The 11919-nt window shown below is 41.2% G+C and overlaps 1 long non-coding RNA gene across 1 annotated transcript; it reads right to left on the bottom strand.

Moving 5' to 3' along the window:
• Positions 1 to 221: 221 nt before the first annotated feature.
• Positions 222 to 11706, bottom strand: LOC135579130 (uncharacterized). Its single transcript, XR_010471623.1, has 2 exons — positions 11389 to 11706; positions 222 to 4071 (listed from the first exon to the last, which is right to left on the bottom strand). It is a non-coding gene; the product is annotated as an uncharacterized LOC135579130 (long non-coding RNA).
• Between the last annotated feature and the right edge of the window lie 213 nt (positions 11707 to 11919).

Below are 11919 nucleotides of genomic sequence, written 5' to 3'. Positions count from 1 at the left end.
CATAGGAAAGGCAAGCCCTCAAATCCATTATTAATTTCTGATTGTAGTCCACTGAGATCATTGTACAATGAATGTGGACATGAGAGGACAGATTAATGATGGAACAGAGAGAGGACAGTGAAAATGACTTACTAATTATTGCACTTGGGGATTTCCTCCAGAAACTGTGATCCTTCCAGATTCCCTCTAGAAGGGAATTTGCAGCTACTGGGCACATACTCTTTGTGTCAATAATTTATTGTATATTGCCAATGAAGCAACACAGCCCTTCCTTTATGTACAATTAGCTATTACACTTGCAAATGAAGTCACGCATATCGCATTATAAATGTGATCTTTAAACCCCAAGTTCTTCCGTGTTATAGAATCATCAACAGAAGAATCTCTTTCTTCTATTAAATGGGGACTCGGATATGGGAAAATTATCCATGGGGATCTCCCATGTACCATAAAAATGATCATGAATCTGGTTATCTTCTAAACACAGCCATAAATCATATTTTCCTTTTTGTTAGTAAAAATCCCCTTGATTAGTTTGAGACATTAGCAGGCAAATTTTTAGCAACAGCTTCTGGTACTTCAAATGCTTTCATTCAAGAAAACGGGGAAAAAGACATTGTTTTTGGGGGAACTGGAGAGGCATGCTGACTCAAACACAGTTAGCTGCAGTAGCAAGACCAACATGAAAAACAGATTTTTTTGTTTGTGGCTTTCTTTTTCCCTCAGGTTGTCTGTGGGACTAGCTCCCCTACAAATGTATTTCTCAAGATGTCATCCTCTGCTTTGCATCTGTTGCATACAGAGCTGAACATGGGCTCTGAAGTTTGAAACTGGATTTTCAGTCAGTTGGAGTATAAGGAAGACTTGGGATTTTGGTTTGGTTTCATATCCCATTACATGGGGTAAAATCCTGGCTGTCTTGAAGTCAGTGGCACAAATCCCACCAGTTTCAAGGGGGCAAGAATGTCTCCCCTTGCAGTTTAGAGGTCAACTACAAAAAAAATAGAATTATGATTCTGACCATACAGTAATTATATTATCTTTATTCTTGTCCATGCTTGTCATGGGTTTAGTTTACTGGATCTATCCATTTCCCTTACTATACATTTATAAAGGTTTCCTTGCCTGCCTCTTTTTGGAGTTCCTGTGATCTGTTCAAGGAGTGTGATCTTCAAATCCAAGAGACAGAAAAACTACTAGGAAGTACATAAGCTTGTGATAAAATGCTGATAGCATTCTGGCATGTAAATCCCAAATCCCGATGGAGTTACAAGACAGATTCCATTTATTTTAATTGTCTCTACATCAGTTCTTTTTAGTGCTTGAGGAGTGCTGGACACTATCAGCTGAGATGTGCCAAAAGTGTTTGTCAGAACAAGTTGGCAATAATCTCTGTAGCTTTTTTTTTTCTTTTAATCAGCATGTCTTCGTCAAATGTTCCTGTCCATATACGGTATGAACTTTTTGCCTTTATTCAGGAATTTCCTTTTCAATTTCTGCTTTTCTTAAGGCAGCCTGTACTGTGACAACAGGAAAAAATTCTGGACTGTGATCCAGTCCCTTGCATTTGTATCTGATAAACAGATGGTTCTGTGAGCCTCAGGCAGTGGAGGAATATCATCACATTTATAGAGTTTTAGTGATAACGCAGATAGTTATTCCAAAACATCATATGTTACACCAATATTTTGCACCAACTGAGTAACGTGGGGTGTTCTGCCAAGGCTCCTCAGTGTGCTTTTTCACAGCTGTGATGCTGTCAGCCCAAAGACAATGCTTGCAGTGAGGAGCCCAGTGCTCCTGCAGACGCTCGGCTGTCTCGAGGCTGTATCTCAGCCAAAAGGCTCCTGGAACATTTTCCAAGGGCTGTGTCCTAATGTATATTGCCTGTGCAAGGTCTTTCTAGTGGGAGGATGGTTTTCAGGATAGCTGCTGGGCTGGCTTATAGTCCCCTCTGGAAGTGTGTGAGGCAGACGCCCCCACTGTAGAACTAGCATTGCATTATTTTCTATGACAGCTATGAGTTTACACATAGATACTGTGTTGCATTACTTTGTTTGCTCAAACCTCATTAAACTATGTGGTGTTTAAACAAATCCAAGCCATGATGGTTTATAGTATCCTCCTTGTTGACCACTGTGTTGACCATGACCTTGTTTGACTGCACGGCATGGTGTTCTGGGAAGACAGCCCCTGGTGTGATGACATGCCTCTTCGTTCTGCATCCACCAAAGGGTGGCCACCACAAAGTACAGGGTCTGGGGGCTTGGAGATTCATGTCCCTGCTTCTTCTCTAGGTGTTATGAAGAAACCAAGCGAGTATTTCAGCAGAGCATTTATCTGCAACAGCTCTGCTCAGCGCGGCACCGCTTCGGGTTCAGTGGTGGGTGCAGCAGGGTACAGATGCCATCCTGGGGTCACCAAAGAGAGTGACCATTGCACAGAAAGGCTAAAAGCGCCACTCACGCCTGCATCAACAGCTGCCATGCACATAGAGCTTCTCTCCAATTGCTACTGCTAATGGAATCATAGAATAATGGGTGTAGCAAGCCAGTTTTGCAATGACTGATCAACAGTGGAGGTTGTTGTTATATAGACATCTGTGATTTTGTGAGAAGGTTGCTGCTATATCACTTAAGAAGACATAGCAATGCAAAGGAGTTTATTAGTTGCACTACGTTTCAAACAGTTTAGAAAAAAATCCTTACTGATAAGTGGGCTTTATCAGGTGTCTATAACAGGTGACGCATTCATATTTTGATTACTAATAATAACAAATATAAGATGACTACAAAAAATTGAATCACATACCCCCAGTAACAGGCTTCTTCTTTGGTGAAGAGGTAATTTATGCAGATCTGAGTTGCTTTCACACCCTTCATGCAAAGATATAATCAGTAAGAATGGTTATTTCCTGAACAATTTTGACATATGTTGGTTTAGAGTTCCGTGTCATTATAGAAAAAACACCTTGTGTTATGCTTCTCTGCTTTCTAAAACTTTTGATCTGTTGGCTGGACAGGAGAAAACAGTGGTCTAATTCTGAACTGTGTGTTTGCAGAGTGCGATGAATACACACTGGAATTGCTGAAGTCAGTAGCAACATCTGTGTAAAAGCTGATGTTTCTTGACATCATGAGTCTGTCATGCTAACTGCCTGATGGCTTTTGCACATTTGTGAGTGTAAGAGAAAGAAGCTGAAGGACTGCTGGGAACAGGAGGTCAAGAGATGCTCTGGACATATGTAAGCCAAAGAAGGTATGTTAGCGAGCTGCCTCATGTGGTCAGAGAAACAGGATCAGGAAAGTGTTGTGCTCCCATTTAGAGACCAGAAAATAGTTGGAGGGAAGGAATGTTGTGTAACCAAGAATATGTGTTCGCATTTGTTCATATTTGGAGTTAACAGCATGGAAGGATATTATGCCAGGTGGTACCACAATGAAGTTTTGCAGCTGAGTGGTATCAGGATATGTTTGTTTTGCAATAAAAAATAACAGAAAATAAATGTAAAAATATAGGTAGCACACTGTTTCTTGAATAACAAGCCCCTGGTGAACTGTGCTTTCGGTAATTAGATAGGTAAGTAATAAAGCAAGCAGATGGTATAAGTTAATTGAATACAAATCAGGACTTCTGCTGGAAAAGTCCGCGAACCACAGACCACAGGTTAAGAATGACCAGTGTAGGTAACGCATTTGTTCTTGTTCACCTTCTGAGGAGTGGGATTGCACAGTGCATGCTGTGGAAGGGCCCTCCAGTTACCCCTGAATGGTGTATCTTCTCCAGATTGCAGCCCTCAGGGATGCAATCGTTAGAGCTGATTACAAAATAAGTTAATCCGTGACATTCCTCCACTGCAGTGCCTGTGTCAGGGCTCTTCTCAGGGCAATGAGCTCCACTTCAGTCCTCTGAGGATTCTCCGGGAAATGCTTTAGGGCCTTCTGTTGGGTTAAGTCCAGTAGTTGCTGGAACAGATCCCTCTCTTGCTCCTTTTTCTTTTTGAGCTGCCTGTTGGCCATTCTGTCTGCGTGCACTGCTTACCGCTTTGGAGGAGCTGTGGCATCAGAAAGCCTGAAGCAGATTTAAAAAAAGAGGAAAGAGTTTAAAACTGTGCATTCTTAATATCAGTCCTCATGCTAAATGCAACAAAACTGCTCCCTTAACACTACCCCATCTTCAGTTCATACTCTGTAGTGAAGCAGTAAACTGTCATACAAAGTGCTTTCGCTTGCTGTAGGTCTTCACGTAGCAAAGACAAGATGCTTTGGAATATGGCAAGACAGGGAGCAATTAGCAGTGATGGGGCTGTGGTGGCTCATGTAAACAGAGGACATCAGTCTGCAGGTTAACAATTCCATTGTACCCCAGGTTCTCTTTGTACAGGAGGATGTTACAGCCTCAGGAATCAGAAAGAAACTTGCAAGGGTCTTGTGCAAGAGAAAGGACTTTGTCACGACAGTGGCTTGGTGGCTTCAGTATTCCTCTCTGCACTGGACTCTTGTGCAATTCTCAGCCCTGTTGGATTGTGCAGCGTTGGCCACTCTCATAAATCTCCCCACTGAATCCCAATGCACACACAAGATCAAAGGAGCTTGCAGCGGGTTTTATGCTGTTTGTTTGGCTGCCTTCAGTGCCTGTGCTGCAGCCTTGGGTGCTTTGCGAATAGATAACCACCACCTAAGATTCAGAGCCTCTGCATGCAATACTTACAAAAAGGTGGTTCAGCTTGTCCTTGGGTAACTCGCCTGCAGCTCTCTAGCTTTGCCTTGTTAGAGCGGCCAGCGCGGTGTATTTATTATTCCCTATTTGCCTTGAAAGTGTTCTCTAATGGTGTCTGCACTCTGGTGGTTCTTCTGAGAGAGACCACAAAGGTCTGTACGAATGCCAGTAAAACCTTATCTCAGAAAAGTCACACTATGGCATAGTTGCTACAGCGCTGGCAGTAACTCTTCTTTAAAATATTGAATAGTAGTAAATTCACACATGATAGTCCAGCCTGGGGGCTTTATATACCCCAAAACTAGCCCCATGGGAAATGCGGACCCCAAATCCTCTAGCTCCTAACCTAAGTCTAGCCTGGGAAACTTGGCAAGTCCCAGCCATAACCACAGCTTGCCAACTCTTCCATACCATGGAGCTGTGTAGGGTGAAGTGGTAGTGACTGTGGCCTATATGTGAGTCCATGAGCTATAGCGACAGTTTTGGGAACTAGAGGTATGGAGAATGTGACCATAACATCCGAGGTTTTTTTGCTAAGTTGTTCCTGATGATAACTAACCTTGCATGACACATCTGCTTGCTGCTTTTCTAGTTTTCATTTAACCTGAGAAAATTTGTTTTAAACTGGAAGACATCACAAGACAATTCAACTTTGCTCCACTGCAAGACTGCAATCCAGCATTTTGTATGGCTGCTTGTGATGGTCACAAGCCACACACTGCAACTTTACAGTCTGCACTTCTGTTAAAAGAGCAGCTAGTTCTGATTTCTTCAGACTGAATATTTGCATGTGTGTAGCAACCTGCTCCCTGCCTGCCTGTGTGAAAATACAGGTTCTGTAATCTTATAAACAGCTATCCACATGTTCAGTGTTTTCTGGAGACTTAAAGCTAAGTGATCAATGCAAGCATCTCCTATTCCAATCCAAAAAGTACAACTTTGCTGTTTTGTTAAAATCACAAATGACCATTATATATTACCCTTTCCCTGTGCAAGTTATAGGGAAATCGGTGGAGGCTGGTGATGAGGTTTCTACCACCATGTTGGACAACCTTGTCCGCAACAGTGGCCTGTTGGGCATTCTCAAGCAGGAAGCAGTAGTATACCAGCACATAGGAACGCTTAATTACATTTTAACATCCATAAAGGGGACATTTCCATCTCTTCTGAAAAAATGAACGGTGACTATCATTCAATGAAGTAATTTGACAAGCACACAGGGTTATGGCAACAAAAAATATTGCAGCAATTATCTTTGCCAGATGATTATTACAGTGGAAGAGAGTGAATTAGGAAGTTGAACAAATTATCACAGAAATATATATCGTAGAACCGTAATTTTCAAGTGGTGTTGTTCTCTTCCAACAGCACCATGTACATAATTTAGCAGAAGAAACTAAGACAAATATAAGCAGTTACTGCTAGAGGTGAGCAACATATCAGTCTCTTAAAAATACCACTGACTGACTTCACATTCCAGAGACTCCACATAGCTTATTCCCTGGATAGTGTTATGAATCATTTACCCATCCCAACATTTTGTTCGAACAACAACTCTACTAGTCATCTGATTTGTCAGACAACTGGATGATGTCAAATTTCTCCTCTGTGTCTCACTTTGTGCCCCCGAGGTTGAGAAAATTGATTTTAAAATGGGATCTATTGTGCCAAATTTCCTGAGCACTTCAAATGAGTACTCTCACTTGGTCATGACTAATGCTCTCTCTGATTCTGAGAACATGTCCATGGCTTGTGCGCTCCCCTTTTGGTTGAATAACAAAGAACCTCCATTCATAGAGACATCTTTCAAGAAACTTCTTGTAAATCAATCACTGACAACTGCATAAGTCAAGTCTTCTTGGTCTTGTCAGTTTTTAATTAAAAAGCAATGAGTGATGACAGACATGAGCAGCACAGCCTGCTTCAGAATGTCCAAATATGTCTGAGGGTGAACACACAGGATGGGTTACTGTGCCACTCACAGAATACCAGCTGAAAATGACCTGCCATGGAGGAATAAAAAACAAACATTAAAAGGCAGATTTTAGTCCTTTGCAATTTGCATGTATGCAAAATGTGCTCTCTAACTTTCTGCCCTAATCAAGGCCTAGATGTAGCCCCAGAACAAACAAGGTGACTGTACTGATTCTTCCGTCATTTGATGGCACGACAACAGCATTCACGTGGTGGTGCTAGCTTACAAGGAGTGAGGGAATGATGGCTTTGTGTTTCCATCCATGTATTCTCATGAAAAGCACTTTTCTTTTTGATTTTAAATTAATTAATTTGCTGGAGGAAGGAAGCCTTGGTTACAAAGCTATCCAGCACCGAGCGTGTCTTTCCCTTCACATCACAATTTTAACCAGCATGTGAGAAGTATTGATACGCATCCTTAGAGGATGCCAGCAGATGTTCATGCAGAGTTAGTGAAGACCCAGAACTGACAATCCAGATGATATAAGGTGAAAGGAAAGGCAATATCATTTGAAGGTTAAATCTTCTCAGGCTGCATTTGAACATCATAAAGAGGGAAAGGGAGAGAGAAAGGACAACTCAGTTTAAAATCATTTATTTCAAGGCAGATAACCTTAAAAATTAAGAGGAGAAACCTAGTGATTTGGGGCTTGTGAAATCTTCTGTCCCTAGACTCGCAACTCATGTAGTTTTCTGCTTGCTCAGGGAGCAGAGATTAAGAGAATTGGACCAGAATCACAAGAAAACTTGAAGCTCATTTGGAGACTTTTTTTATCTTTGACCACAAATATGAAAGTTTACTTTTTTATCATTCAGCTAGTCAGTTCCAGATTACTTAAGATATAGGGGCTTACTGAGGATTTGTAGAAGTCTTTTCAAAAGGATTTTGTTTCTATGCTGTCAAGTAGTTCAGGCTGGCAATTTCAGAATTTCCCACTGGTTTTATTGCTGTTTTATGTCAAGAGGTGTGTCATACAGCTTAATATGAATGTTATTATTTGATGTCCATTAATAATTCAATGTCCTAAGAAAATGCCATGATTTTGTCTATTTTTATCTTTCAATTCTTTGTAGCAATGTCTGAGAGTAAAGTAACTGGAGGAGAGTGGAGAAAAAAAAGCTGTTTTCTTGACTTTATTTTATCCCAGCACGTTGCATAGCTTTTACTTTCTCACTTTTTATGGTATTTCACCTGCACTGCCAGTTAGGGCTCAGTTCTACCCATGGATCCAGCAGTATTGACTACAGCAGATTTGTGGTATTTTATTCCCTGAACCCCGTTTTCCTTGCATTCTGAGTAGATCATGGCCTTAAAATGTAACTTTCTGCCTATTCTTTCACTACAAGAACATCCTTTTAGACTGTGCATGTTTCCAGCAGTGCTTGATGCTTGGTGTACCAAATATATGCAGTGAATATATGTGAGGTATATTACTTGCATGGCCCAGCACATTTTACAGCTTATACTATTTGAGAAATATATTTCACTGTAGGAAAGGCAGAACACAGTATTAAGCAGGCACGTAGATCTTCTGGGAAAGCAAATGAAAATATTAAAAAGAAAGAAAAAAGAGGAGAGAAAAGGTAAAAGACTAAATCAATGCTATGTAGTTAACTGCATAATGATCAATAAAACCCTGCACTTCGCAGAGACAGGCAGGGCAACCACAAGAACACTTACAGAAAAAATTCAATAATTACAGATCAAGAAACGACATGCTTATTCATAACTTTGTCATTACAAATAAGTGATATATTTGTAGGAAGAAGCCAAACATATTACCCTTCTCCCAATAAATTACTTTGCCCCTCTTTAAATAGCCAGTAACTTCCCAGACAGAGAACTACTCGTCCATATCTACCATACTTTATTTTCCTGAGGTTTGCATTATTGCTTAAAAAAAAAAAAATTGAAACATTTTGGCTTGACCCACAGCTTCTAGACTTTTCTGTAACTTGAGGAAAGGATAGTATTATTGTTAAGGCAGCAATTCCCTACCAGTTATCCCAGGCCTCCTTTGGCAGAGAGCTGTAGGGCTTGTTTTCAAAACTGGCTTCTAATTTTTGTTGTGTTTGGTTTTGTTTGCCCAGTTGGAGGCCTGGCCTTTAAAGCCTCCAACTTCATATGAAGTCCATGGGTCCCAGGGCTTTTACTATGTGCAAACCAAGATCAAAATGCTCCTGGAACAACCAGAAATGGCATCTCCTCAGATTAGAAGCCATGCTTGAAAGTCAGGGTTTTAATATCTTTGCAATAATTCAGAATACCGAATTTAGGTGACTGTGGACTTGACTGATGCTATAAGGACCCCAAGGCTCCCATGTGCCAAGCCAGGAGCTTAAAGGTTGGCAATGTGAATATGCAGTCCCCTGTAGAAGGGGATATCCTCCCATCACACAAGGCTATTGTGAGGTTGAACCCTTGCATGCTTTTGAAGTGCTTGGACACTACCATGTGTACATCAACAACAATATATAGAAAAAGTAGAATAGGGCTCTGATGAGCCTTCAGTTATGCCAACTACAGGCACAGAGCAATATGCCACCAATTTCCCCCAACAAAATCCCTTGAATAGGCCCCCATTTAGCTACATGCAGAAATCACAGCAGCATCAATGTCTGCATGGGAGGGATAAGGAATGATGGTGGGTAGCCAAGCAGGAGGTTAATTTATTAATATTAGGGTACTGATTCTCATCCTTTTTCTGTACTTGTTCAAACCAAGAGCATCTCTCCTGAAACTGATGGATTTGCCTCTGTGAAATTCCTTCAGTTAAAATGAAAAAGAGGCTCTGACTGACAGAGACTCTTCTCAGCTTCAGATGCCAGTACATAGGCAATAGATATTGACAGTGAGAAAGAGCTTAAATTTGGTTTAATCCTCTTACTGACTTATTATATGTTCTAGTTAGCTTGATGTCATTTTGGGATATTATCCAAGACTAATAATAATTATGATACTATCGCAGGAAGGTTGGCTTTTACCCTTACAGAGCCCATCACAGCAGCAAGGAGGAGAGAGGAAAGACCCTTAATGACTTTTCCCCATCAATGCAGAGCACAGGCATTCAGGGAAAACTCACTCTGTCTTCTGCAGCACAAACATGCTTTGGATGCAGGTCAAAGAGAGAATAATGGCACTGCCATTGGCTATGACTCTGCCAAATCCCTTCCTGATGCGGGATTTACAAAGGTTATCATAGAGTAGGGAATAATTTCAAAGGACTTCTTTATTGCTATGGCCTGAGGTCAGGGGAATAAACCTTCTGGAGCAGAGGAGGATTCCCTTTACCTTAGGCTATTCACTCTAACTGTGAAAACAGAGCAGAATTGGACCCACCAGTCTCTCCCCTCCAGAGGATCCCCAAAGTCTCTTCTCACAGCACCTAAAGAAAATCAGCTGCTTCTGGAGATGAAAAGATTAGAGCTGAATTTGCCACTACCCAAAGCACATTGTGTAACACTGTGGAGGGAAAAGGCTGGGCCAATATCAGAGGAAATACATGCTCCTATAAAGGCAACGCCAGCAGAGAGAAGCCAGGAACTGATTTCCAAAAAAAAGACAACAAAAAACTGTACAAATAAACTGAACAGGTTTTTTTGTTGTTGGTTTGTTTGTTTGTTTGTTTTTAATTCTCTGGAATCTGTGGTCAGAGTCAAACAGCTTGTCACCTCTTTCAAAATTTTAAAAATTACTTATATTTGTTAGCAGATGGTTATTACTTTTTTTTTTTTTTTTAAGTCAGACATCACCTAAAGCTCAAGCTGGGCAGTTATTATAAATACTGAGCTGTTTTCTTCTTCCTAAAATCAAAGTCTGGGTGCTTCAGAGTAGACACAATTATACTGAGGCAACAAATGGGAAACTCCTGGAGAAGGTGTCTGATGCTAGGAGACCATCCTTGCCAGCAGGACCTCTGCAAGGGGTCTGGCCTCGTCACAGCATTTCTGTTCCCTTTTTTCCCTCAGCCCCTTGTTTCATTGAACTCTGGAGACTGCTGGATCACCATGGCTGGTTGAACTCAGTATATGCCTTTTTTTGCTTTCTAATGGAGATGCCGTGAGCTTGTGTGATCTCTGCATCCTAGGCAGGCCGACATAGTTATGGTTTGTAAATGAAAGAAGGCTGGAAACTTACTTTCTTTGCTGTTAGTCAAATGGCTACAGCACTGTCACTCTGTTTTGATTGTGCTCTACATTCTAACGTTGCAGAAGTGCTCAGAGGCTGATTTCTGGTTTATTGTGGAAGATACCAAAGCCACATTTTTTTCTCATATCCTTTATTCACTTTTCCGGTGTCTTCTTTACGTGACTATCACAACTGCCATCACTCTGCCTAAAAAAACACCCCATCCAGTCAGGAAACAGACTGAAATCCTGGGAGTGGCCACATGGTGCTGTCAGCTTTAACGCACATCCTTCTCATCCGCGTTAAAGCTGAAGATCACGAGGAGCAGATCATCGCGGACCAAGGACAGGGTATGAATGTGCGTGTGCAATCACAGGATTTACCCCTCAGTGGGAATATGAAGCCCATCCCCAGGACATCATTCATTTGGAGTCCTGCCTTTTGATCAGTTAATTAAGACCTACATTTGGATGATGCTAAGTACATCTAAACTCCAAGTAACTTCAACAGAACCTAAGACCAAGCCTTCCAGACACTGAAGACAGAAGGATAACAAGAAAACTCACCTCTGACCAGGTCTCGTTACTTTGTTGATTCCCTGCTCAGAAATGAGCTTGTGACACAGCCTCAGAGCAGATCGTCTACTTGTCTTACATGGTAAGACAGATGCAAAAGAGGGTTTCTGCTGCAGATTCCAGCCCGAGCAGCTCCTTCTTGGAATGGCTTCTGAAAATGAATTTACAGCTTCAAGACTACACCTGCACAGGAGATGCCTGTGGCACTTTTAGGGAATGTGGCTAATTAAATAGGAACAGATTTTCAAAGATTACTTCATCCAAGAAGCGAAAGCTAATAATTATATGGAACATGATGATTACCTGGAACAAGATGATAAAACTGCTAATGTTCCTGTTTATAATATGACTGTGAAGCTTCCCTGTTAAAGCTGCACTGCAATGCATTCCAGTTTATTGTCTAATAGTACAAGGAATAATGCTGGTGGTATTCTGACAGAATCATGCTTTTTTTCCAAATAAAATTCCACCTGGAACTGACATGCTCAAGTAATTCCCATGGTTTTCCATGGGTTATCCTCA

This window comes from Columba livia, chromosome 3, assembly GCF_036013475.1.
Source record: "Columba livia isolate bColLiv1 breed racing homer chromosome 3, bColLiv1.pat.W.v2, whole genome shotgun sequence".
In the NCBI taxonomy this organism is placed as follows: domain Eukaryota; kingdom Metazoa; phylum Chordata; class Aves; order Columbiformes; family Columbidae; genus Columba; species Columba livia.
The sequence above is the reverse complement of the archived record's forward strand: the minus strand, read 5'-3'. Positions and strand labels throughout refer to the sequence as shown.